This window comes from Strix aluco, chromosome 6, assembly GCF_031877795.1.
Source record: "Strix aluco isolate bStrAlu1 chromosome 6, bStrAlu1.hap1, whole genome shotgun sequence".
Lineage (NCBI taxonomy): Eukaryota > Metazoa > Chordata > Aves > Strigiformes > Strigidae > Strix > Strix aluco.
In genome coordinates this window covers 31,541,418-31,565,222 of record NC_133936.1, presented here as the reverse complement: position 1 = coordinate 31,565,222, position 23,805 = coordinate 31,541,418, and the positions used below count along the sequence as shown (strand labels likewise).

The 23,805-nt window shown below is 39.3% G+C and overlaps 1 protein-coding gene across 1 annotated transcript in view; it reads left to right on the top strand.

Annotated features, from left to right (window-relative positions):
* Positions 1-1,786: 1,786 nt before the first annotated feature.
* SPATS2L (spermatogenesis associated serine rich 2 like) overlaps positions 1,787-23,805 on the top strand; it is a 155,111-nt gene continuing 133,092 nt past the window's right edge. The window contains exons 1-3 of the mRNA XM_074829521.1: positions 1,787-1,977; positions 10,288-10,344; positions 23,455-23,542. The gene's annotated coding sequence lies outside the window, so the exon portion shown is untranslated. The remainder of the gene's footprint in view (positions 1,978-10,287; positions 10,345-23,454; positions 23,543-23,805) is intronic.

The window sequence follows — 23,805 nt, the reverse complement described above, 5'->3', positions numbered from 1 at the left end:
CCTTACACTAATTAGCAGCTGGCACATCCCTAGAAGTCAGGAATGAAAAAGGGGAGGAGGGGAAATGCCTTGATAATCCCTCTCTTTTGAACTTTCTGGAACCACTTGGCAAGTGCAGCATCCATACTTAAATACCAGCTGCCAAATCTGGAAACTAAAGTTTCAGTGGTGCAATTGGATTAAGTGGTAGCCTTGTTAAAGCCTGTGGGTCTGTGAGAACGTCAGGTTTTGTGCTTGCTGGTTGTGTTATGCTGTTTGAAGACCTTCAGGTTTCTTATCTGCAGTACAGCCAAACAAGGTCATTACTAGCACTTGTGATGTTATATTTTTGTAGTGTGTGTATTGTCTTATAAACTGAGAACTGATGAATATAAATAATGGTTTGGGGGATTTTTTTAATATACTTTCAGAGGAAACAGGATTGAGTGACTGCAATATAAAGTGAAGAGCAAGCTAATGAGAATGAATTTATGTAATCTATAACTCATGTCATGCAAGGCATTGACCATTAAACAAGTGAACGTCTAATCACTGCTGGCTTGATTGGGGTGGAAATTAAGCCATGAAATCTACCTTGGATTGGCAGCTGCCTGGAATCTCTCATTTCTTGTATGTTCAAAGTACCTATATTATTAAAATCTGTAATGAGCTTAGTCAGGCACTTTGTCCTTTTTAATTACTAGTGGGGTGACTGTCCCTTAGTCTACCTCAGGCTCAAACCCCTATAGTAAAACTCTCTGAGCTGTCAGCCTGTTTCTTACGTTTTTGTCATTACTGCCATTAAGTCACCTTTCTTCTCTGTGATAAAAGGTATTTTTCATAAGGTAGAACAATAGAGAAATCACCAATCCTCTGGGTGCAGTGTACCCTGTTTTCTGGTATAGGTTAGGATTTCTATTATTAATACACAGAATTCTGTATGGACTTCTGCTGCGAAATGCTTTCAGAAGGCATTGTTCCTGCTGTTATAGTTCAGTCTGTCCCTATGAAAGCACGGTGCAACCCAGTGGTGAGATTTCACTCTTGCCGTAAGGTTCCAGCCCTCTGTCCAAGAGGATAGTAAAACATTTGTACAAGTACCTGTAAAGATGGCAGATTCATCATGGCTTGGATTATAGACTATTAGATTGTGTATTTAAAAGTTTCAGAAACAAATCAATATCATATTTTGAGTCTGAATTTACATCAGCCTTCAGCTGCATTAGAACAGTAATTATAGTAAAATCTTAGGTAGCATGATTTCTACTGTGAGTAAGGGAGGGCTTTTTCCATTATCATTCACATTATTCTGTGATGTTTTTTGTTTGTATTTTGTTTTTTATTCTCTCCTAAATACCAGCAATATGTCAGGGCTGAAGAAAGTGTTCCATTGCTGAGAGATAGTATCAACATCTAAGGGAAAGTGGATTCTTTATCTGGTCAGTCATTCTTACATGTTTCATATTCTACTCTCAGATTCTGGGTTGGAAAGAGGGTTTTTTTGAATGCCAGATTGGTAAAGTTCACTAACTTTCTCTGCAGTGGACGCTGTCATTTTCTGATAGAATCATCTGTGTGTATTTTGCCCCGTTTTCTGCCAGTACAGTGTCCCTGGGTACAGCTGGTGCTGCAGGGTCTCCTGCAGTGTACAGTTTAATCTCTTGCTTTTATTTCACTGAAGTATGTGGTTTTGTCAGGGGTAGCTGGGTGAAGGTTAGTGCCTGCATTACACTGGAGATCTGCTTAAGTGATCTAATAGCTCCTTCTGGCAAAATCTTTGAACTTATAATAGCAGAAGTAGAGAGAGGAAGGGGATCAAAGGTGGATGGTAGTGCAAGATTCATATAAAGAGGAAGCTGCATGTATTCTTACTAGAGCAGAAGCTATAACAGCCCTGAATGGAAGTAAGTTTAGATAAACTCAGCAAAATAAAAACATTGTGAGAAGGTCAGTGTTCTGACTGGATGTTGTTCTCTAGCTGCTCATCTCTGCTAAAAGGTAGGCGAGTATTAATTTTTCTCAGAAATTTCAGTGGTGTTCTTGTCAGCACACCACCTCAGAATCCTACAAGAAATTCTCCTTTCCACTGGCATATTTGCAACCTAAATAGGCAATAGAATTTGTCTTGATTGTGTAACAAAAATAGGATAATATCTGTATTATCAGGAAGAAACTAAGTCTAGAGGATTTACAGTGACTTGCCTCAGTTGCTTTTCTACTTACTTACTTTCACACAACCCTCTTCCTTCCTAACCTTTTTGCAGATGAAGCATTTGTGCAGTGGCTAGTTCAGGAGGTTAACTGGTGACACTCGTTTGCAGATGCATTAATCTCATTTGAGTCTCAGACTCATTTGATAGTCTTTTCTCAAACATCTCAGTGTTTCTAATAGCCTAAGCAGAGCTGAGCACACCGCTGCAGATGAGCCTGCTGTATTTATCTGGTGTTGGAATAATTTCCTTTAATTTCATACTTCTGTTTACATATTCTTAAGCTTGGTTTGCAGGATCTCATTTCTCCTGTTAAGCATAATAGTAATAGCAAAGAGTACTTGAGATTTTTCCCTAGCATTATTTCTGACCCTGGTGTGACCAGTAAGGATTTCTTTCCTTGTTTCCTTGGGCTTTTTTTGTCCAGTGACACATTACTACCATAGTCTCTTTTCACTTTGTTTTTAACACTGTGTGTTGCTAGTCTTTCCACTATATTCAGTATGTTCTTCCCTTCTTTCTTGTTCCTTCTGCTTTCTTTATGGTGCATTAAGTGATGATTTCTTTCATCCTGTGCCCAGAAAAAAAAATTATAAAAATCTGTGTTTCAAAGATTATGCCCAAAGCTACTTTAAAAAAAAAAAAAAGTTTTTGCTGATTCAGACATTGGTAGGGGAAGGCCAACATTAGTTTCCTGTTCTCAGTTTTTCATGAACTCTTGCTGCTTGTCTGCATGTCTCTGCTGGGACAGGCATAGCTGTGTCACTTGAAGTCAAGGCCTGTCTGGATGCAAGTGATTCTGAAAACTGACCAGAGTACCATGTCACAAGACATGTTCCTGCACAGGTCTCTAATCATATTCTTCTTATGTAAATTGATATCCTAACTTTCAATACGGTTTATTTGATATGCAAAATTTCTGTGTCCATTCAAGTACTAATCCAGCCAATTTTTTGAGCACAAAAGACCTAATTGTTTGCTTTAGCTTCTGTGCTGCTTTACTAAGACAATGCCCCTGTAACTTGAGTTTACATGATCTTCCCTTATTGCTAAATTTTTTCTCGAACTTTCATTAGACATCTACTTAAAGAACCCTCCCTGTACTGTTTGGATGTAGAATCAGCTACAAAGCAAAGAAGATTTTTAAAGTATTCAATTAGATATATAGTATTGGTTGCTTGCTTCTTAGCTGACTTGCTGGAGTTTGTAAGAGCTGTCACAGGGGAGTTCTGAATCTCTTTCTCATCTCTTTTAATTTCTTGCTTGCATTCACAACAGGCTGCCTGTTTTAGTAGTCTTCTGTATTTCTCCCTAATGGACTATATTTCCTGTTTTCTTTGTGAACAGCACCATATGTAATTGTTTTACCATTCTTGCTTTCTTCCTGAATGATTTGGGAACTATTTCTGAGCTTTTATCCAGATATACATCCCTTTCCCAAGTGTGTTGCTCTCCATGTTCCCAGGCTAGTCCTGAACAAGATTGGTTTGAAATCCACATGTGTACTTTAACATATTTCTATTTTCCTTACCACATTTCTCTTGCATTTCTTTGTGAAGTCTTGACAGCACTACTGCAGTGTTCTTTTACTGACTCCACAGCAATCTGGAACACACAGGCATCTGAGGGAAGTGGCTCGATGCTGTCACTTCAGGTGTTCTTAAACTGGTAGTCCTGGTTATTGATGAAGACCACATCTAGATATGTGGTCTTTGTGGGCCTTGTTTGGGTTATTGTTTTCTTGGGTTTTGCTTTCGTTTTTTTTCCAAATACTGCATCCAACATAATGTTTCATAAAGTAAATCACTGAATAAATTTGTAGCTTCTGTCATCAGAGCCCTAAATGCCTGAGGTGCTTCCTGCTTCATATTCACAGGGCTGAAGTTGCACATAATTAAAATCCTGTCATTTCAGCATGAATTATTTTATTGAGTCATATTTTATTCACATGTCTTTTCTCATTCAAGGTTCTCTGGTATGCATCAAACGCTTGCACGTTAGTCCTACAGTCTGCTGTAGCAGCTGAACTTAGATTAATTTCTTATGCTCCTTAGTTTGTGAAACAGCTCTGGTTTTGAGTTTTGGCTTCTGTGCTTTCTACACTTTCTCCCCTTCTGCTTTTTTTTCTTCCCCCTAGAAATTGTCCAGAAAGATTGTATTTTCAGTGGATATTTGAATGTCTGTCCCTAAATCAAAAATCCTACATAGGAAACACTGTATGTGTTCAGGGGATTTAAATGTAGCATGGTTATTATCGCTTGTTTAAATAGCTTTTTGTAATTTCCACCCCATTATTCTCAATGCCTTATTCCATCCTAGTATTCTTAATGGTGATTTCCACCAATGCAGACAGGAGCAATACCAAGTAAATGTGGAAGAAAAGTCACTTTGGGAATACAGGAATATTGTCCCTGGGAAGAGAGTGCTGAGGAGAGATGGATTTGTAATTCTTCCCATTTTGGTTTGTCTTCCCAGGTAAGCAGTCTGCATGGAATTTCTTCACAGTGTGCAAGCTACTGCATGATTAATGTACTGGGATGGGTCTGCCAAAATTCTTATACTGTGCACTGCAGAGCCCTGTGTGGGCATCCTTAGGCAGCTTTTTGAATAAAAGGCACTAAAGGAAGTCCTCATGTGGCATAAGGCATAAACATTTCAGCAGGGTCAGAAGGCATGTGTAAATATATGACATGCTGGCAAAATAATCCTGATGTTTAAAGTATTGTTTCCTTTTTGCTCACCTTCCTCATGCTTAGTTCTCAGGAGCAATGAAATTCCTAAAGAACAACTATCCTTTATGCTTGCTACACTGCTTCAGATTTTCCTGGGTATATGGTGGTTTAACCAGTGGTTTAACAGTGCATATCTTGTACTAACCTATCGGTGTATTTGTAATGAGGATAAGGTACAGAAACTTGCGGTATATGTAACTCCTAAGAAGGTGTTGTATATGCAGAGAAATGTTAATGTATGTGTGCCCTATAAACCAACCATTGTAACCAGTCTTTCTAAATCACTGAGAAATGAAAAACCTTTTTTGCATGCAGCTTTCAGAGCATTTTATTTAATATGTTCATTTACAGAGGGAAATGGAAGGGTGGGCAGAAGACATCTTGACTATCCAGGTTCACTTGCTGAGCTGACAATTAGCATGTGCTTTTAAAGCATATATTTTGCTTGTTTGAGGCCTGATGGCTCTATTTTTCCAAAGGCCTGTGTACATAGGGTTTTTCAGTGACTCAGTAAATGGTATTAGGCAGTTGCACTGCTGAAGTCAGCTCATGTAAGACATGACTCAAAACCTCTTCAGTCTTATACATGACTCCCTTTGATTTCAGTGTGCTTCAGAATAGGCTGTGATTCACTGAGGAGCATGGGCACTCAACAATAAACAATATAAAGTGCTGCTGAGTTACTAGCTCCAGTTCTACCAAATATTCCATGAAAGTACTGTGGATTGCATAGTTTTACTCTCACTACTTAAGTTTTGTGGATTTCTAGAAATTTTGGTTTGTTGGTTGTTTGGGGTTTTTTGTTTGTTTTCAGAATTACGACCAGAGTACCTGTCGCATTGCAGACTTGATCATTCCAGTTTTAGATTCCTTTTATAAATCTGAGCCTCAGTTTCCTAGTTTGATAAATTTTCTTAAGAACTACTCAGAACATGTTCTTGAGTCTTACTCTGTGTGTTGCTTTGTCACAGAGCAGGAGCTGTGACTTTCCTTTCTTCACTGAGTGCAGTCCAAAGCCCAGCTTTGCATGAAACCAGACCTGTTCTACCCTAGCATGGTCTTGGAACAGTAAAATAGCCTCTATGGTGCTACATGGGGGACAGCCTGGCTGCCCAGAGCAGCTGTATGCTGCTTGCCTCAGAGCAGCAGGCTCTCTCTCTGGGCCAGCCCTCTCCATGAATCAAATTGCCCAGTGTTTGTGCTTCAAATACTTCCCTGACCTATATACCAGACTAAAGCTTCCTGTTCTAATATTGATTTAAGACTTAAGTATCAGTGGCTTATTTTTCTACATTATAATTCCCTTTCCTATTTAACAGTCCTCTGGGATATGTGGAGGGCCAAAGTCAGACCTTCCTGGCAGTCAAGAGGAGCAGGGAAGGCATGTGCAGGACGTTGATGAAAAGAGACAGAGCTTGAATTACAGTGCAACACATAGAATATTTTGGTTCAGCAAATGGTGGCCTGTACTACTTGCCAAAATAGAAGAAACACAGCTCTCATTCTCTTGCAAGCTCTCTCCTGTATTTGTTAGCTTACCTTAAAGCTTCATCTTATTTATAAGCTCTGACCCAGACTTCTCATTAACTGTTCTCGAAATGCTAGAAAAGGAGAGGAGAAGGTAATTCCTGCTTCATGTAGCTCTCTGATTAACAGCTGTGCCTCTTGGAGAAAAGAGAAAATGGCCAGTGGTGATAAAAACTCGCCCTGCTCGCTCTCATGAGTAGAGTACTGCTGCAGCTTGTGCTGCTTCTCCCTCAGGATCCTCATGTGGCAGCACAATGCTCTTAAATGCTCCATACTGTAAACAGTGTAATTGTGGGCAAAGAAAGGTTTACTCTTCTCCTTTCCGCCCCCTTGGCTACCTATTCCGTCTGTTACTTCTTTGCTGTTTTTAATTTTTAAAATCTGTTCTACACTGGGGTCCCAAAGGAGTACCAACTGCTCAGAAGTCATTGGGTTCTTTGCTCAAATATCAACGTGGTCCAGCAGTTATAAGCCTTGTGGAAGTGTGAGAAGTCATTTATATTCTGTCTCTGTATGTGATCAGCCCTGCAATACTGGGTTGCAGGGTTGTGCCTTCTTTCAGCAGTAGTTCTCCCTTGTGGAGCCTAGTCTCTGCAGTTGAACCAGTGCTTGGGCAGCCCACTGTCCCCATATGAATTTTCTTGTGTCAGACCATCATCTGCATAGTTGTTGGTGTCCTGGTATTACATACTAATCTCCACCCTTAGTTTTTTGTTGTTGTTCTGATCCAATATTGCTGACCACTAGCAGTCAAAAATGACAGTAGTGGCTTAATATTTGTAAAACAAACTAAACTCTGAGATCTGACTGCTTTTGGTTTGTTTTACACTAGCTTTCTGAGCTTGTACGCTCATTATAGGCATTTTTATGGAAGCTTTTCTCTGTGATGTTGAAGACCAGGAGTGTGTATCTTCCAGCGCCACCGAGACTGTCCCCAGCTCGCATGCTTGTAGGAAATGGGAGTTTAGGATCCATGCAAGGCATAACAGTCACAGGAGTCAATAACAGCACTTACGTTCGCAGGAGACGATACACAAGCGTGAGCTAGTTGACCAGCCCTGACCCTGAAAACACAAAAAGGGCTTTAGATCTCTTCATCTGTGTGTAGGTATTAGAGATTCTCTTTTCCTTTTCATAAGTGTCATGTATCTTCAAGGAGATTGTGGCATTCTTGTCCACGCTGTACTTTGTAAGTCAAAGCCATCTCAGTGCAATTCTACTAGCTGCTATCTCCTGAGGCTTAAACTTTTCCACCTTTTCTGGTTAAGTGACATTTTAAAGTACTATAATGAGTCTACACTGTGTGCTTTCATCAGTCCTATTTAGGAAGGGAAAGCGTTTCTAATCATCCCAGCCCAGGAGAATTTGAATGCACTGGGAACACTTGACAGTCTCTCAGTACTCTCCTTCAATATATATTTTATATATATGTAACTATTAACTAAACTTCCCACCACTTACTAAACCTACATCTTCCATAAGGGCAGAATTTATAATAGCCCCTTGTGTATAAGCAAGATCAGCACCCAACCATTACTTTTCCTGGTAGGAAGCTTGGAGTGCAGGAGAATGTTCTTGTGTGGTGAACTGTTCTTCAAAATGTTTGATATATGTGCAAAGGAAAAAGGATGCCTTTGTATTTAAATTACCCAGTTTGTATTCCCCTATCTTGAATATTACAGACAATTTTTGTAATCATTAGAGAATTTACTTCTCACTAGACATAAAAGTAGGCTACACAATGAAACTAGATCACTTTTTTCAATGAACAGAAAATCATCTTGACCAGTTTAGTTCCTGTCCTAGAATAAAATCTGTACGATTCACCTCTACTAATGTGTGTATATACTTACATATATCTGTGGAAGGTTGGAGGAATCAATAAGGATTCTGAAGTAATATAGTGAATTTTTAAGAATAAATACCTAACCCTTGGCCTGCCTGTTACCTGGAATTTGTTACTACTTCTAGAGATTTGACTGAAAGAGGCAGGCCCCAAACTGAAAAATGGTTTATTTAGGACAGCTTGAGATAACTGGGATCGAATTGTTAAGAATGTTGTTATTGGTTAATATGACTGTTAGAAGATCTGGAAGGGTGTTATCTTGATGACTGTAAAGCTGTGCTCCTGGCTGCCTGAGTAAGTAAACATCCCTATATGGAGGTCCATGTGTCACTGTACTAGTTACAATTGAACTTCCAGTTGGTAAATCTGTGGTGTCTCTCTCTTCAAAAGCCATCTTACTGTCTTATGTTTATTCCTTTAAAAAAAATAAAAACTCCTTTTTTGTACAAGACAGCCACAGTTTTTTCTGGACGCTAATTTTAGCATTATCCATTTAAGATGGTTAGGGTAAGGATGTTGCAGAGAAACAGTGGATGCAAGTGTGGTTTGAAGCTATCAGTCAGCTGCAGTCATAGGTTTTGAGATGCAAAGTTTCAAGCTGTGCAAGACCCAGACTGTCTTCTGACCTCTACGAGCCAGGCCACCAGCTCGTCTAGCTTGTAATAAAGGGGGGTCAGAAAAGATGTGGTGTGTCTCTCCTCCCTGAAGTGATTGTATTCACATAGTGAGGCAGCAGAGGCAAGGGGTGGAGCAACAGCATTTCAGTCAAACTGGCTTGGGTTGGGGGCACCTTTCCTGGAGAAATAAATGAAGCGTAGGATGTAATGAGCATAACTTATTGAAAAGGCAACTGCTTCAAAATGCTGCAAGGAACAATGCAGCATCAGCCAAGACATTTTTGTATGATTCTCCCAAATGACTCCCTGTGATTAGACTGCATTGGCTCAGGCTGAAGAAGAAAGAATCATGAAAGACAGTTTTGGAAAGTTTTTATTGTTTCTGTATGGAAAGCATATGTTTTTCCTTAGCATCACAGTTACATTCTGTGAGTCTGCATGCACTAACTTGAATTGGCAGTTTATGAAGAATATGAAATGCTCCCTGGTGGTAGCGTTTATCCACTCTCTGTTTTCTTCCAGGGAAATGAATTGCATTTCTAGTAAACATTGTTCCTGGAGCTGGAAGTATCAGGGAAAAGGAGTTTGTGGGTGGGCTCTTTGATATTCCCTGAATCTGCAAAATAACTTTGTGCCACATGTCTAAGAGATTCTACATGCATCCTTGCTCAGAAGGGAAAGGGAAGTTTTATTGAGGGGCAAAGAAGAGCTCTCACAAGGATGAGGAAAATATTACAATGTAAAATACTCCTAAAGTGACAAGACCTGGCAGTGAGACACTGGGGTGTTTGCCCTTCATAATGTCATGATTAATTGCACAGGGTTATGATGTAAAGCTGCAGTCTATCCTTCTGCCAAGGCTTTTTCTAAACTAATGCTTTTGATGTTCCCAGTACAAGCTATTGCTATGAATGCTGTACAGTCACCCATCACTTAAAAGACTGAGGAGCATGATTGTCTCTAGTTATACATGTGAACAACGATGTTGTCCAATGCTAAGTTGTTTTGCTCATTTGCTTGCTTACTTACATTAGGAGCTCAGTGAAGTTAATTTCCTTAATAAAACATTTATTTGAATCAGGCAGAAGGCACCAATACTATCTTTGACTTGAAATTTCAAAAATACTGAACTCTGGATGAATGGATGTACACATGACTTTTTCATTATTTTGCATTCAAATTCAGGTGGTTTTAATTTAGACCAAAATAATCTTTGCTTTACCTTAGAGATAACTTTGGCCTTGTATATTTATGGAATTAGCTTGTAGTTAATTCATGCTGATGCTAGGAAAAATTATGCAAGCACTGAAGTAGTTTAACTAAAGCTAGGTAACATAGTTTGCTGTTTTGCTAACCACCATCTTTTTACATCACAGTGAAGAATCATCTTATGAACCTCTGATCTTTGATCACGGTGCCAAAAGCCTTGTGTGGTAAGTAAAGCAGATGACAACTTTTTTTTATAGTTTTTTCTCACTTAACAGCATATGCTTATATCAAGGAAAAATGTAACTTAGATAATATTTTAAAGTTGAACTCTTTGTATGCATATCTCTGCCTGTCAGTGTGTGAAAATTAAGAACCTGGTTTATGGTTAAAGGAAGGTAAGTTGTTTCATTGTTCCCTTCCCACACCAGCCACTTTGAAGTCCTTTATGTTGCTTCCATTATGCAAAGTTGTAGATACCCAGAAAACAAAACCACTATCATCTGCTTTATCAAGTAACTTGTCACAGATGATGGATAACTGTTAGTCATTTTGGTACCATGAACAAATGGTTTTGTACATGAACAATGTTGATAATATATTTATAGAAAATATATTTAACTTGGAGAGAATTCATAAGAAAAAAAAACACCTTCTGCATGTTTTTTTGTTTTGTTCTAAGTGATTTTTCATAGCTGTAGACATTTACAAAAGTGTTTATAAATGGTTACAAACTAATACTTCTTTTCTTAGAAAATTTGATAAGGAATATCTTATTTTGATCTTGGAAATTTTTGTAATCGCTGAAGTTGATCAGCATTATTTCACCCGTCTGTGAATAATACTGGAAACAGTTTCATAAAGCAATGCAACTGTTTAGAAAATGAAATGCTGTGTAATCATAGAAATTGTAGGCAAAATTTAAGTTGGCAGACAGCTCTCAATGCAATTTGAAATGTTGCAAGGTCACTATGTCCTTCCTGCCTATTATTTGCTGAAAGAAAAATTCCTGGAATCCTAGGTTATGGTCAGAAACATGAACTTCTTATCTGAAAGCCAACATGTGTCAGTATGATGCCTGTAACATTATGTTTTAGGATTAGATCTTGATGAAAAGTGAGAAATACCTTAAGATTCATCTTAATAAAAAGGTTTTGTGCATTTTCTTTTCCCTGATATTTGGTCAAATACATTTCAAAATGGTTCTTTAACTAAAACTCATGTTTCCTTGTAATAATGTATTATAAATAAATTTTAAAAACTCAAACACTAGGGAGGAGAGTAGTCTTGAACACTGACCAAGTGTCTTTTTCCTTTTTCTGAGTTTATGTGGAAGAAATAGATATATTACTCTGGATCCATAAACCTGACAACAGTGTATAAATGTTTTCTAGGAACCCTCTTCAGAATTGCATGTTACACACCAGTCTTGCCATATTCTCAAAACCTCACAAGCATAGGAAATAAAACTTACTTCCACCACTCTCTGAATGTTGGTGAGGATTATGGTAGACTAGTATGTTTCTATCACATGCCAGGGAGCAGTTCCAGAGACAGGCTTTGAGAGGAGGCTCAATGTGTTGCCAGCAAGTTTGGAGCTCATGGTGCCTCTTTAAAATCCCTTCTCAGAGAAGAACAATACTTAAAATAGACTCCTTTTCTGTAACGCCGTATGTAAGCTATTATCAATCAAAACTTTTCCAAACTCATTGTTCAGCGTTCTATAAAAGGAACTTTCTCAAGCAGCAGGGAGCACCCACCTCATGAAATGCAGAGGAAATATGCTCAAAACAAGGAAGGAGTCCTCCATTTTAAAACCCAGAGAAGGGTTTAGAGGTACAAGCAAACAAGTTTCTTATGATTGTGTTTATGTATTTTATACCTCTATCAATGTGCCTCTTCAGTCTAAAAATATAAAATCATGTGATGTCATTCTGAAGAAGAGTGCTCTCTTGTTCTGGTTATTTTTTTTTCTGTGTTTTATAATAAGCTAGACAGTGGCTTATTATTGAAGGCACAGTTAACCCTAGCAATCTGACATAAAAATTTTCCTCTTTCTTTAAGTGCACAGCAAGCTCTTCCTTTGCCTGTTCAATATGAAAGCATACAGTTATGAAGCTCTAATTCCCTTGTTTTACACTGCTTATCTGCATAATGTCAGCGGCACAGAGAGGCTAGGCTGGCTGTTGGCAGTACCTTATGGCCACCCCCGTTCAGTCTGAAGAGCAGTTCTGGCTTAGCAAGCAGTTCTGGGCATGGGGCAGAGCTGGTAATGGCAGCTGTGCTGTGACGAGTTTGGGACCTTCAAAGGGATCTTCAAGCCACTGTAACTATTGCTGCTGCACTTTTTCTTTATGGTTGTGATAACAGTGTTTATTTTCTGTCTTGGAGGCTGGCTGCAGAGGAAGCAATTCTAAAGACATCAGGTAGACTAGAACAGTCTCTCTCACTGTATTGCATAACCATCACTTACCTCTTGATAAAACTTGCAGTGCAAATGTAGTATTACCCTCCTCAGTGAAATGGTAGCTGAGTTGCTAGACTTTGGAAAGCTGAGGTCTAGACTTTGGAGAAAAAAAAAAAAAAAGTGTTTTGGACCAGCATTCCTTCTTTCTGCTTTCAATCCTGGCTTTTTTGGAGATACCTAAATCCTTGATACATTAAATTAGTGTCCTTTAAAGCTGTGTTGCTACAAACATGTAGCAGCACATCCTTATGTGATCTGCTGTCCCAGAACTGGGCAGAGCTGGCACAAGGTAAACCTTTTTTTTACCAGGAGCAGGCTGTTTGGCAAGACCATTTCCTGAAGGAGTGCTCTGATCACATCATCTAGGTTTCTAGGACTACATTTCTAGGGTAAATACTAGGGTTGCATTTAATTTTGTGCATGAATGACGTTTTTTCGCTAAGGCACTAGGGCTTTTAGGAACCTTCTCTCAACAGCGTGGGTTGCCTGGCACGTATTTATTCTTCTTCGTATTGATCTCTGTCCATGTTTCATACTCTGAAAATCAATAAAGAACAACAGACAGGGTTTCTTTGCACCAAATAGTATGTGCTCAGACCCTCAGACTCTACAGGGCTGGGCTGTGCTGGAAAATCCAGTATGGCTGTCTGCCACCTTCTTGGGAGAGGAACATGTATAAATACTCAGTTGAGCTCTTAGATGTGAGACCTGAAATTAGACCTTACACAGTACTTCGTCACTGAATGAAGCTGATACTTGCTTAGCAAATTTTTCATATGCGTTCAAACAGCATAGGTACCTAAAATCCAATTTTTTTCACCTAACTTTAAGTACCAAACCTGGCTAGTTGCTCTTGGGAATCTCAGTAGGTATCTAAACAGCTCTGTATGTCTGAGCCCCTGATCTTTGGATAGAGGCAGTAGGGACTTGTGTTTCTGTATTCAAGTATCCTGGGCTTGGTCTTGAAATGATGTCATCCGGGACTTCATTGTGTAGTTTCTGTGAAGCAGCTAATAGCTTAAGACCTTTTCTCTTTTCATGTAAAAAGTTGATACATGGAGAATTGATATGCCAGTTTTTGGCACTTTGATACAGTGTTTGGTTGATACACTGAGAGAAGGCGTTAGTTTCCGTAGTTCAGTTTTGTAAATACTGCATTAGCTTTAAAGTGCCACATGTAACTCTTCAGAATTTATTTTCTGTAACTGCAACGCCTTCGAGACTGGCTTGATTTATGAAGTGATCTATGTGTATCAACTAGTTTAATTCTTTCGGTTCTTGATAGATGGTGATGGAGATTAGTTATATGTGCCTAATGATCATCCAGGAAATATGCCTAATCCAAGAAGAGAGGGAGAGAGGTGTGAGAGGCACTGTCTGAAATAGCGTACTAAAAAGCTTCTGGCTGAATTCTGCCATACTTCCTGTGCAATGTCCTATAATACACTAAAAACTGAATCCACTGCAACTGGGAACAGCATTTTAAAAATAAAATCCTTTTTCAGGTTCACATCAATGATTGATTGATTTAATCATGACTGCATAATATTGAACTGAGAACTGAACAAAGTTCCACTCTCTGCTTGCAGAATTTGATCAGTTGCAAATGAAGAAGTAAATTCACTGTTGTGAAGAATCATGCTTTAAAGCTGCCACTCTACCCGTTAAACGAGTAACACTTCATTACTTTTGGAAATGGTGAATAACCGAAATAACAAATTTGGTCAGTGGAGAGAGTCTGCTTCCAGAAAGCTAAAATGGGAAAATAATTTCAATCAAGAAAGTTCTTTAATACATTACTTTGGACAGCAGCCCAGTTAAAAAACAACTGGGTCAGATTCACAAATTAGAATGTTGCATTTTTCCACTGAGCTGGATCCCAAGCAGTGATAGCTTGGGAGAACCTGTTTTCTCTCAAACCTTGCTAGTCTTTTGAAAATACCAGGGCATGCTTTATTTTATTTCAGACTTTTTTGAGTCCCTGCAGGACTTCACTAAATTAGTAATCCTCCCTACAGGGAGTTTTTCCTCTCTGATCTCTTTTACAAGCAGTTACTGGGAGCTCCAGACTGGTGGTGGAGCACATTATGGAGGTGGGCTAGAAAGGGGAAAGTACAGGTGTTCTGGATATAGTTCTGACCATCCTCTTTGTAGGGCCTGTACTCTAAACACTGGTACAAGTTGGTCAGGCTGGCTGGCATGGTTGTGGCAGCTGCAGGAAGCCTGGCTGGCTCCAGTCATGCTGTGAAACACTCAACAGTGCTGTGCGGGCATATCCCAATATTGGGGCCAAAACTTTGTGCGAAGAGCAGCTATGGCACAACCTGTGCTGAGTGATTTGGCAAATGTGCTTCCAGAACTAATCATCTTGGTCCCAGAGACATTCAGGACACTGAGGGGATGGATTAGAATATTGAGCTGGAGCTGCAAGTTGTCCTCTGAATAATCACATGTAGTCCCTGATGCTGCCTAAAGCTGCAGCTCCTAACCTTATAGGACTCTCTTATTAAATTAGTTGTGGTTTTTTTCTATAATACTAACCAGTAGCTTGTTCCAGATCTTTAGCAGGCACCTAACTTGAGCATAAACGTTGTTTTGCTGATACTTCCCTGACATCACCTTCTTTTCACCGCTTACTGCACTTTGACAATAATACAAGAGTGAATCTGTCTTCTTGAGATATATTTGTGCACCTTCATGTAGGGACAGATGTTTGTGGGTCATGGTGTGAATATGTTGGGTATGATTGGGACACTCATTTAATGTGCACTAAAGACTAGTTCCAAAAATCAAGCTCCTGTCTTTTTTTGTCTTCCAATCCTGTCCTTGTTGGAGTTGCCAGACAAAAGTATGTACTTAGCTGAATCTCGATAGACTGCACAACACACAAAAGCAGACAAAGATGGGTAGCTATAGTAGTAGAAGTCATAGACTAACTAGCCAATTTTGGACAAAGCCAATATCCTGACTTTAGAATGTCAACACCAGTGACACACACACACCACCACCTCACCCCACCCCCAAGGTGTAATTATCTATACAAAATGATAATTTTGTCTATGGGTTATATATCTATCTGGAAGCTTTTTGAATGCTTATCATTAGTCTGTAAATTTTGGAGCCCAGAAATACACTTTTAAAAGCAAGAAATAACTTGCTTGTCAAGCTTTTTTTCAGCTGAAGCCTGTATTTTGCTGCAATACTCTCTATACCAGGCATAGCTGATAATGGTGAGCAGTTTTTGCCATTTCAGTCTCTGTACCTTTTTCCTCTTTCTCAGCCAAGGCATTTAGGATTCCTACAAAACCTGCAATTACAAGGAAGAGGAATGAACGGAGTAAGAAGTATTTCTATAGAGGTGCTGACTATTATCAGAAGTCCCACAAAAATAAAACGGTTACAGGTTATTTTTGAATGTGTTTATCAATGTTCACTAACATATAGGGTTAAGTTTCCCCAGTAGTGGGGGGGAGCTCTAGCCGGGTTATTCAGATACCATGCGGATGTCACATCCTGGCAGGTCACATTTTTCTTGGCGCGGGAGCGCGGTGCACTCGTGGTTTTGTACATCGTGCTTCCCACTGCTGTATTTGGTAGCTATTTTGCTCTATTAATTGCCATCACTATTACTGTTATTGTTATTGTTGTTGTTGGTTGTGTTGCTATTGCACTGTTGTATTAAACCTTTCCTTATTTCAGTCTTGGGGCTTTGTATTTCACTCCCTTTGTGGGGGAGGGGCAGCGGCCGCGTGGTCTCAGACCCGGGCAGGGGCTAAACCATCACAAACATGTAAACCTTTTGATTGTTCAGTTCATTGAGTATCTCTAGGTTTATGATTGATTTATTCATCCAGTATTCAATCACATGCCTCATGTCCTAAACTTTGTTGTTTTGCAGAATAAGTGGTTTGACAGTACTGCTCCAACATTGTGTGGGCTTGTCTGCCCACATGTACCTACAAGTATGTACAAATCCAGCTTTGTGTCACATGTCATGTTTTAAGGACTGTGTCCTACTGACATGCCACTTCCACTCATGGCCACATGAGTGGATCCAGATGGATCGTAGCTCCTCCCAGTGGTATTCTCAACTGGTATTTATGTAGAAGAATAATTAAGTGTTTGAAGTGGCTTTAGCTGTCTCTAGTACAGCAAGCAATTTGTCCTACTTGAAGAAAGTCCACATTTCCCTTCCGGGTAACTTGTACTTTTTTGTACTCCTGTTTATACCTGTAAAAATCACAAGTAACACCATGGGAAGTCATACAAGAATAAGCTAGGAAACATGAGAGTAAGGTCAGTACCGTGATGTGTCCTCCTCTTGCTGAAACAACCTGTATGGGCATTGATTTCTCCCTGTGCCTTTCACTCTCATCCTATGAAGAGCTTTTGCTGCACTGGTAGTAAGTAAAATTATTTCAATGTGAATTTAGGTTGTGCAAAGCCCCTGCGTATCAGAAACATAAACTGGTGTGTGCCTAGTCTATCACAAATGTGAAGTAAAATGGCTTAGGTTAATCCACCATGAAGGCACTTGAGCAGAAGGTGATAGTGCCCAATTTATGAGCTGTAATTATTTTACCATCATGGAAGCATACTTTTAGTTTGCACAGAAACTGTGAATACTTCAGTCTTCAAAATACAAAGCGTGGAAATGACATGGCTTGAGCTACATAGTTGATGTTTGGTGTTTGTTATTGATCAGTTTTTTAATATGCAGAACAATGAGAAAGACATTAACTCAGATCACATACCCATCTTCTCTATTGCTGTCGATTTTTTGCTCTTTTTTTCTTTCAGATGTTCTTTTTCCCAGCAGCATTTCAGTAAACTGTGCCCAGATAGATTTAGATCTCCTCTAAGGAGTGAGAAAAATGTCCAAAGCCAGATGTACATTCACACTCTGTGTGGCATTCAATTTATAGCAAATTATGGCCATTAATGAGATGAGAGAGCAGACAAAACAGAAAGGATGCCTTCTCTTTTCCAATCATTTGATAAAAGCAGGAAGGCAGTACAACCCATCCATCATGGTTGTCCTGGAACTTTATACCCAGGTCTCCAGGCTGTAATTGCTGAAAATTTTGTGGCAAGAAGTCAGTTATTTTTGCTCGTGTCTTCCTCAAGCCAGTCAGGATTTTTAACTAGCTTTCCCTCATCCCTACTACTTCCACTGTAAATTAGAGCAGGTCTGAGGCTGGTTTGAAGATACATTTGCTGCCTATCTATGGGCTGCATGTCTGGCTATGGTTGACTGGAACATTTCTTCTCTGGACTTGATGGGAAATGCTTTGAGCTGAAGAGAGTAGACTGTGTAAATCCAGATATAAAAATATGTTGATAACTTTTGACCAAGTAGAAACTGTACAGAGATCACCTGACTCTTTTGACAAGAGGTGTCACCAGTGAGGAGTCAGCTTATGGTCCCTGTTGATATGGAAGTTAGAAATACCAATATAACTTATAGTCTGTCAACTTAAAATTTTTCCTTCTAAGTATATGCATTTTTCTGTGTTTCAAAGGGGGCTGTTATGGCTTTTTATATGCACTGAATATTTAGAGCAATTTTTCTGCTCATAAAAAAAAAGGCTGACAGTAGTAGCCAAGAAGTGCATAATGCAGACTTCTTGTCCAAACACATTCCTCCTAACTTACACCATGTCCTTTTAGTCCCTTTCTAGAGCTTGTATGAATGCATAAAGCAGGTTAGAGGTCACCAGCATCCTAAGCTTTTTCCAAAAGACCTTAAACTGCAATTCTACCATAGGGACTATTCATTGGAGTTGACCACACTGAGGGTGTGAATGCAGATCCAGCTTTGGACATTTTTCTCGCTCCTTAGAGGAGTTCCAAAGTAAGAGTGAGAGATTCCTAACTTCAAAGCAAAACAGACAGAAGGGACTCCCTTGGGTAAGTCTAAATAATACCTACTCTGAAGTGATTGATTTGGGATTTCTAGTAAGGCTAATTCTTGTGATTAAAATCAACATCTGAGAAGAGCAATCCTGTCCAGTATGTGAGAGGGAATAAGCCCTTGGCTCAGGCTTGAGTCAGAAGTTTGGTTGTGAGTAGACAAGATCTGTGTTGGGATGAATCTCTAGCCAAGATGAGCTTTCCCATGGGGAGTTATGAAGACAGTGATGGCAGCTGTGTGATTAGCAAGCTCATTTCCACTTCCCATCTGTCTGAATGTCCTTCCATGGGCAGGCAGCTATGCCTATACAATGAAAATGAAATGTATCACCAGTAAGCACATAGCAGGAGTAATTTTCCTTAGGATAAGGAGACCAATAAATAAGTTCTGCTGAAGTGCTTAGAAGAATGTTTTAGACTTCTTCCTCTTCTCTCCCTTCCCACCCTTCCCCAAATTCAGTCTAAGCAATTCCATTATGGTTTCCTTCATAGTCTTACTCCTTTTTGAATGCTTTCTCTTCATTCATTTTCAGACATAATGCTCAGATTGTCAGACCTGTATGTATTTATCACTGTGGTATTTGAAAGTATGTAAATGACTTGCAGATGCTCTACCAGACTGTAACCAAACTTGGCTGTGTCAATTTTAACATACACATGACAAAACCACATTGGCTCTGAACAGGACTTAGTATAATAAGCTCTCTAGGCTCTCCTTCTACATAAACACTTTTATGTTCTTTCTAATTAGAAACAGGAGCCTGTTTCTTTCAAAGTTCATGTGATAGCAATCAGGCCAAAGAGTGAGGCACATGCAATATCTGAATGGTTTTATGATAATACTGCCAGGGATCTGATGTTTATTTTGGGGGAAATACATGTGTGGGAGTGAGTGTGTGTGTACATGTATATGTGTGTGTATGTGTATATATATACACACACATATATATAAAAGTTAAACAAGCATAACCAGTAAAGCTTCCTGGAATATTTAATGTGGTACATTTACAGTCCATGCATTTCAGTATATATTTCACATGGCTTATCGTTGACCTTAAACTTAAGTGAGTATTTTCTTGCCCTTATGTCTTAATGTCTTTCAGCATGAACAGATCTTGAAGTTGCTTTATGAATTGGCAACAGCACTGTGGTTTACCAAAATAAAAATACAAGAACAATCTGTTGTTAATTATATAAATCTCCACACAAAAAGTCCTTCAGGTTGGCCGTATGTTAGGATTATATATCAGTAACTTTTACCTTATAGCACTACTTGAGAATATGGCAGTATTTGAACATGAAGTACTTAAAATAGCTATGGCCAATTTAACTCTGGACAGATGGGGAATAACAGACAAACTGGCACAAGTAAGTGAGGACATGGTTGGACTACAACAATCCAATTACTTAAGAATTTCTTGACAAAAACTACTCATCTGCTGTGCATATCAACAAACAAATAATTTTCAAAATTTCCTTTGATTATAAATCACCAGAAACTAATTTTCATGCACTAATATCACATGAGTTGCAGATTGGTAGGTGGTACAGAAGCCAGGAAAGAGGATGGAGAGAAGGCAGATGGTAATGAAGAGAGCCCTCTCTTGCATGAAAGGGTGTGTTTACAATTTGCAGCGACAATGGGGGTAATGAACAAGCAGAGATTTCATCTCCTTAGTAGACCCATCTCTTGGGGCTGTAATGTTACTGGAGAATAGTGGGAAATTCAGAGAAACATTAACAAAAATTCCCTAAGATGATTGAAGAACCCAGAAATATTGATGAATTGTGTACTAGTTGATGTGGACTGCTTTGTGAAGATAAAGATGTGGCCTGGCTTAGTACATGTAGTAAAATCTGGTTCCCTTCAATAACTCATCAGCATCTGTTTCAGTCCCGATTGCTTTCCATCTCCAGTTTATACCACTTTAAACTCCCCCAAAAGACCAGAATAATATTTTCTTGTTTAAGTTTCCCTTTCCACCGGAATCCCACTCCAGTGGAAACAAATCCTGCTGCTTTTGTCCTGCTTTGTGTGAAAGAGGCAGTAACATTTATCCCAGGTGAACTTTTCCATTTAAATTTTTTGATGACTTTGTACCCGAAAGGATTATGTGATTTTTCTCAAAGTCCTTAAAATTCAAGCTCTTTTGTTTTTCAGAAATTTTATTCCTTTGTACTGTGTAATTCACCTTTGTGCTTCTTCAGGAAGATGTAAAAATAGCTGTTTCAAGTAGTTGCTTCAGCACACCCATGGGAGCTTCCGTCAGAATCTTGGTTTACTGCACCATGCCCACCACTGATGTGAAAGGGATGATGCTGTCAGTTACCTGCCTTTCTCTTGACTATAATCATATCCATGAAAAAGCTATGTATAAAGACAGCAGGTTCTTACCATGTCGTTGTTATTTGCAGGTTGTCTTCCCCATCTTTTAATCTCTCTTTAGAGAGCAAGTATTTCAAGTGTATTCTGGAAACTGTATCTTTCCCTCCCTTTTTTGACTCTGTAATTAGGAAATGCTAGCTGTGTTATCACAACTCAATTTAAGGTTTTCTTAGTCTGGATTGTGGCACATATGTAATATAAAGGCTTGAAAGTGAGCTAGTTGTGAAGTTGCAACCCTGGATCAGAAGATTCTGAGTTCAGTTTCTGCTTCTTCACCTGAAATTTTACATGATCTTGGATAAAATGGTTTCATTTTTGTGTCACTCCTCCCTACAGACAGTAAGGACTAACTGTTCTGCTTTTCATCCAATGAGACCTCATTGCCCTCTACAACTACCTGAAAGGAGGTTGCAGAGAGCTGGGGAAGAGTCTCTTTAATGAAGTAACAAGCGATAGGACAAGAGGGAACAGCCTCAAGTTGCGCCAGGGAAGGTTTAGACTAGACGTTAGGAAGTATTTCTTTCCAGAACGGGTTGTTAGGCGTTGGAATGGGCTGCCCAGGGAGGTGGTGGAGTCCACATCCCTGGAGGTGTTTAAGAGTCGGGTTGACATAGCGCTGAGGGCTATGGTGTAGCTGGGAACTGTTAATGTTGGGTTAATTGTTGGACTACATGATCTTCAAGGTCTTTTCCAACCTAGATGATTCTGTGATTCTGTATGTGAGTGCACATGTGCTTAGTTCCAAGCAACGGAGCATTTAAATGTGAACATGGTTCATTGATACTGAAGTGGTAAGATAACTATGTGTTTGTACAGCACCTAGCAGATGAAAGAGCATCACTGGGGACATCTAAACACTATGGTGATACAAATAGTGATGGTACAGTTTACCATATAACAGAGGGAGCATGTGTACTCTGGCAGTGAAGTCTGTTTTACATAATTATCTGCATAGCAGATTGGGAAGAATTTCAATTAGCTACAACCCATAAATGAAAAAGCATGACACTTTGACAATGAAACATTAATTTAGGAGATGAATCTGCAGGATGGATGTTGATTGTCATTTCTGAAGGAAGCAAAAAGGTCAATACTTACATTAGAGTTTGTATGGTGTTACGATAATTAGGTTGAGGTATCTTTTCATTTTAAAAAAGTCTTAATAGAAAGATAATGTTAGTTCTACAAAAACTGTCTTACACTGAGGCAAAAATATAATCAGTGATATCAGTTCAAAAACTCATGCTGGATAGAAATAATTGAACAGAAAGCTTTATATATTGTACTGGTGTTAAGACATTGAGCTATAACTGCTCTAGAATTTGTAATTTTTTTCATCTTTAAAAATATGAAACTTTCTTTCCCAGTCAGCTTCTAACTGTCACTCCACTGTTATTTAAATAAACATCCATTCTGTGCAATCCACAAGAAGATTAAGCATTTCTTGAAGTCTCAGGTTAAAGGAGAATAATGGCTGTACTTTTTCTTGTTTTTCTTGGTTTTGTTGGCTGTTTGTTTCTGGCTCTAATGGAGAACTGGAGAGAGGGGCTCACATGTCTAGTTCTAGTCAGCAAGCTAAAGCCTGTGTGTCATGAGGGATATTTTTTTTATTCTACCTTCACAGATGAAGCCAAAGAAATTGTATTGTGCAAATAGAACCTAGAAGAGCATGTATCCTTTTTTATCCTGTACTGTTCTTTCTAAATTAAAATATTCACTTTTTTTGTTAGTGTCTGTCTCTTGAGCAATGGAAAATGAACCTAGATTTTCTGAAATTAAACAAAGTGTTGTTTACCACTTCCTTGGCATTTACAGTGGAAGTAGTCATTCATTGCCTCAGGGTTGAAGCTGCAATACAGTTAAGGCTCAGACACACAACTGAGTCACTCTGTACCAGCTTAGCCATGGCAAATGAAACTGGGCACAGACACCAGGTAAAAAGCATGGGCCTAAAAATCAGTAAAATCAGTTTTAAATGTTGTTTTTCTTTGTGCTTGTGGATCTGCCCGTGACTCGTACTGCCCTTTAGCATATGCCTGGTCATACCAGCTGTGGCAGTAACAGGGTTGCCCTTGGGTACTTCCCTGTAGTTGTCCAGGGCAAGTGTTTCTCTGTGATGCTGACACTTGGTACGCCAGAAGAAAAGTTCTGCTACAGAGTGCCCTAATGCAGAATTGATAGGTTGCTTGCTCTTGACCTAGCAGTGCACTTTGCTAGTGTTAGATGCTCATGATATATTGTCCTTCTTTTGAACTCTCACTGAAGAGAGGGCTCTCATGTGTGGGCTTCAATCGTGGTTTGACTGCTATTTGCTGTAAGGCTTTCAAGGATCCATTTTCCCTTTCTCTCCTCCACTTCTTTTTGTCTAGTCAGACTGAAAGTCCTCACTCAGATAGGCTCTGTCTCTCATTTGTGCAGGTGGCAGTTGAGTTAACAGTGCAACTACATGGTACTGTGGTGACACTGCTGTTTCTGGTCTGATTGGTGTATTCAGAAGCATGAGCATCTTTGAACAGACTTACCAAATGGTACTCTGGACATCCACCTAACCTTGTGAACTCTTCTCCCTAGGTGACTGTAGTTTGGATTCTGTGGAGGTGGTTTCTGCTGACTTGGCCCTCAAACGTGCTTCTCTTCCCTGATACTAGACGCCAGTCAGGTAAGGTGATATAAAGGTCTTTCAGTGCAGGGTAGCCTTTTACATCATTTGGCGTTAATTTCAGTACCCACAGCAAAAATCCCTGTAGCCTGATTCACTTTGCAATTCTGTGTCCTTTTCATCCCAATAACCAAGTGCTTTGCATGTGTTTATGTTAGTGCAAAATAGAATATTTAACCTGAAAGCCAGCATCTATTCAGTCCTGTGCTAAGGTGCTAGTAATGGAAGGAGTTCCCAGAGCCATGGATGTCTGGATTTACAGG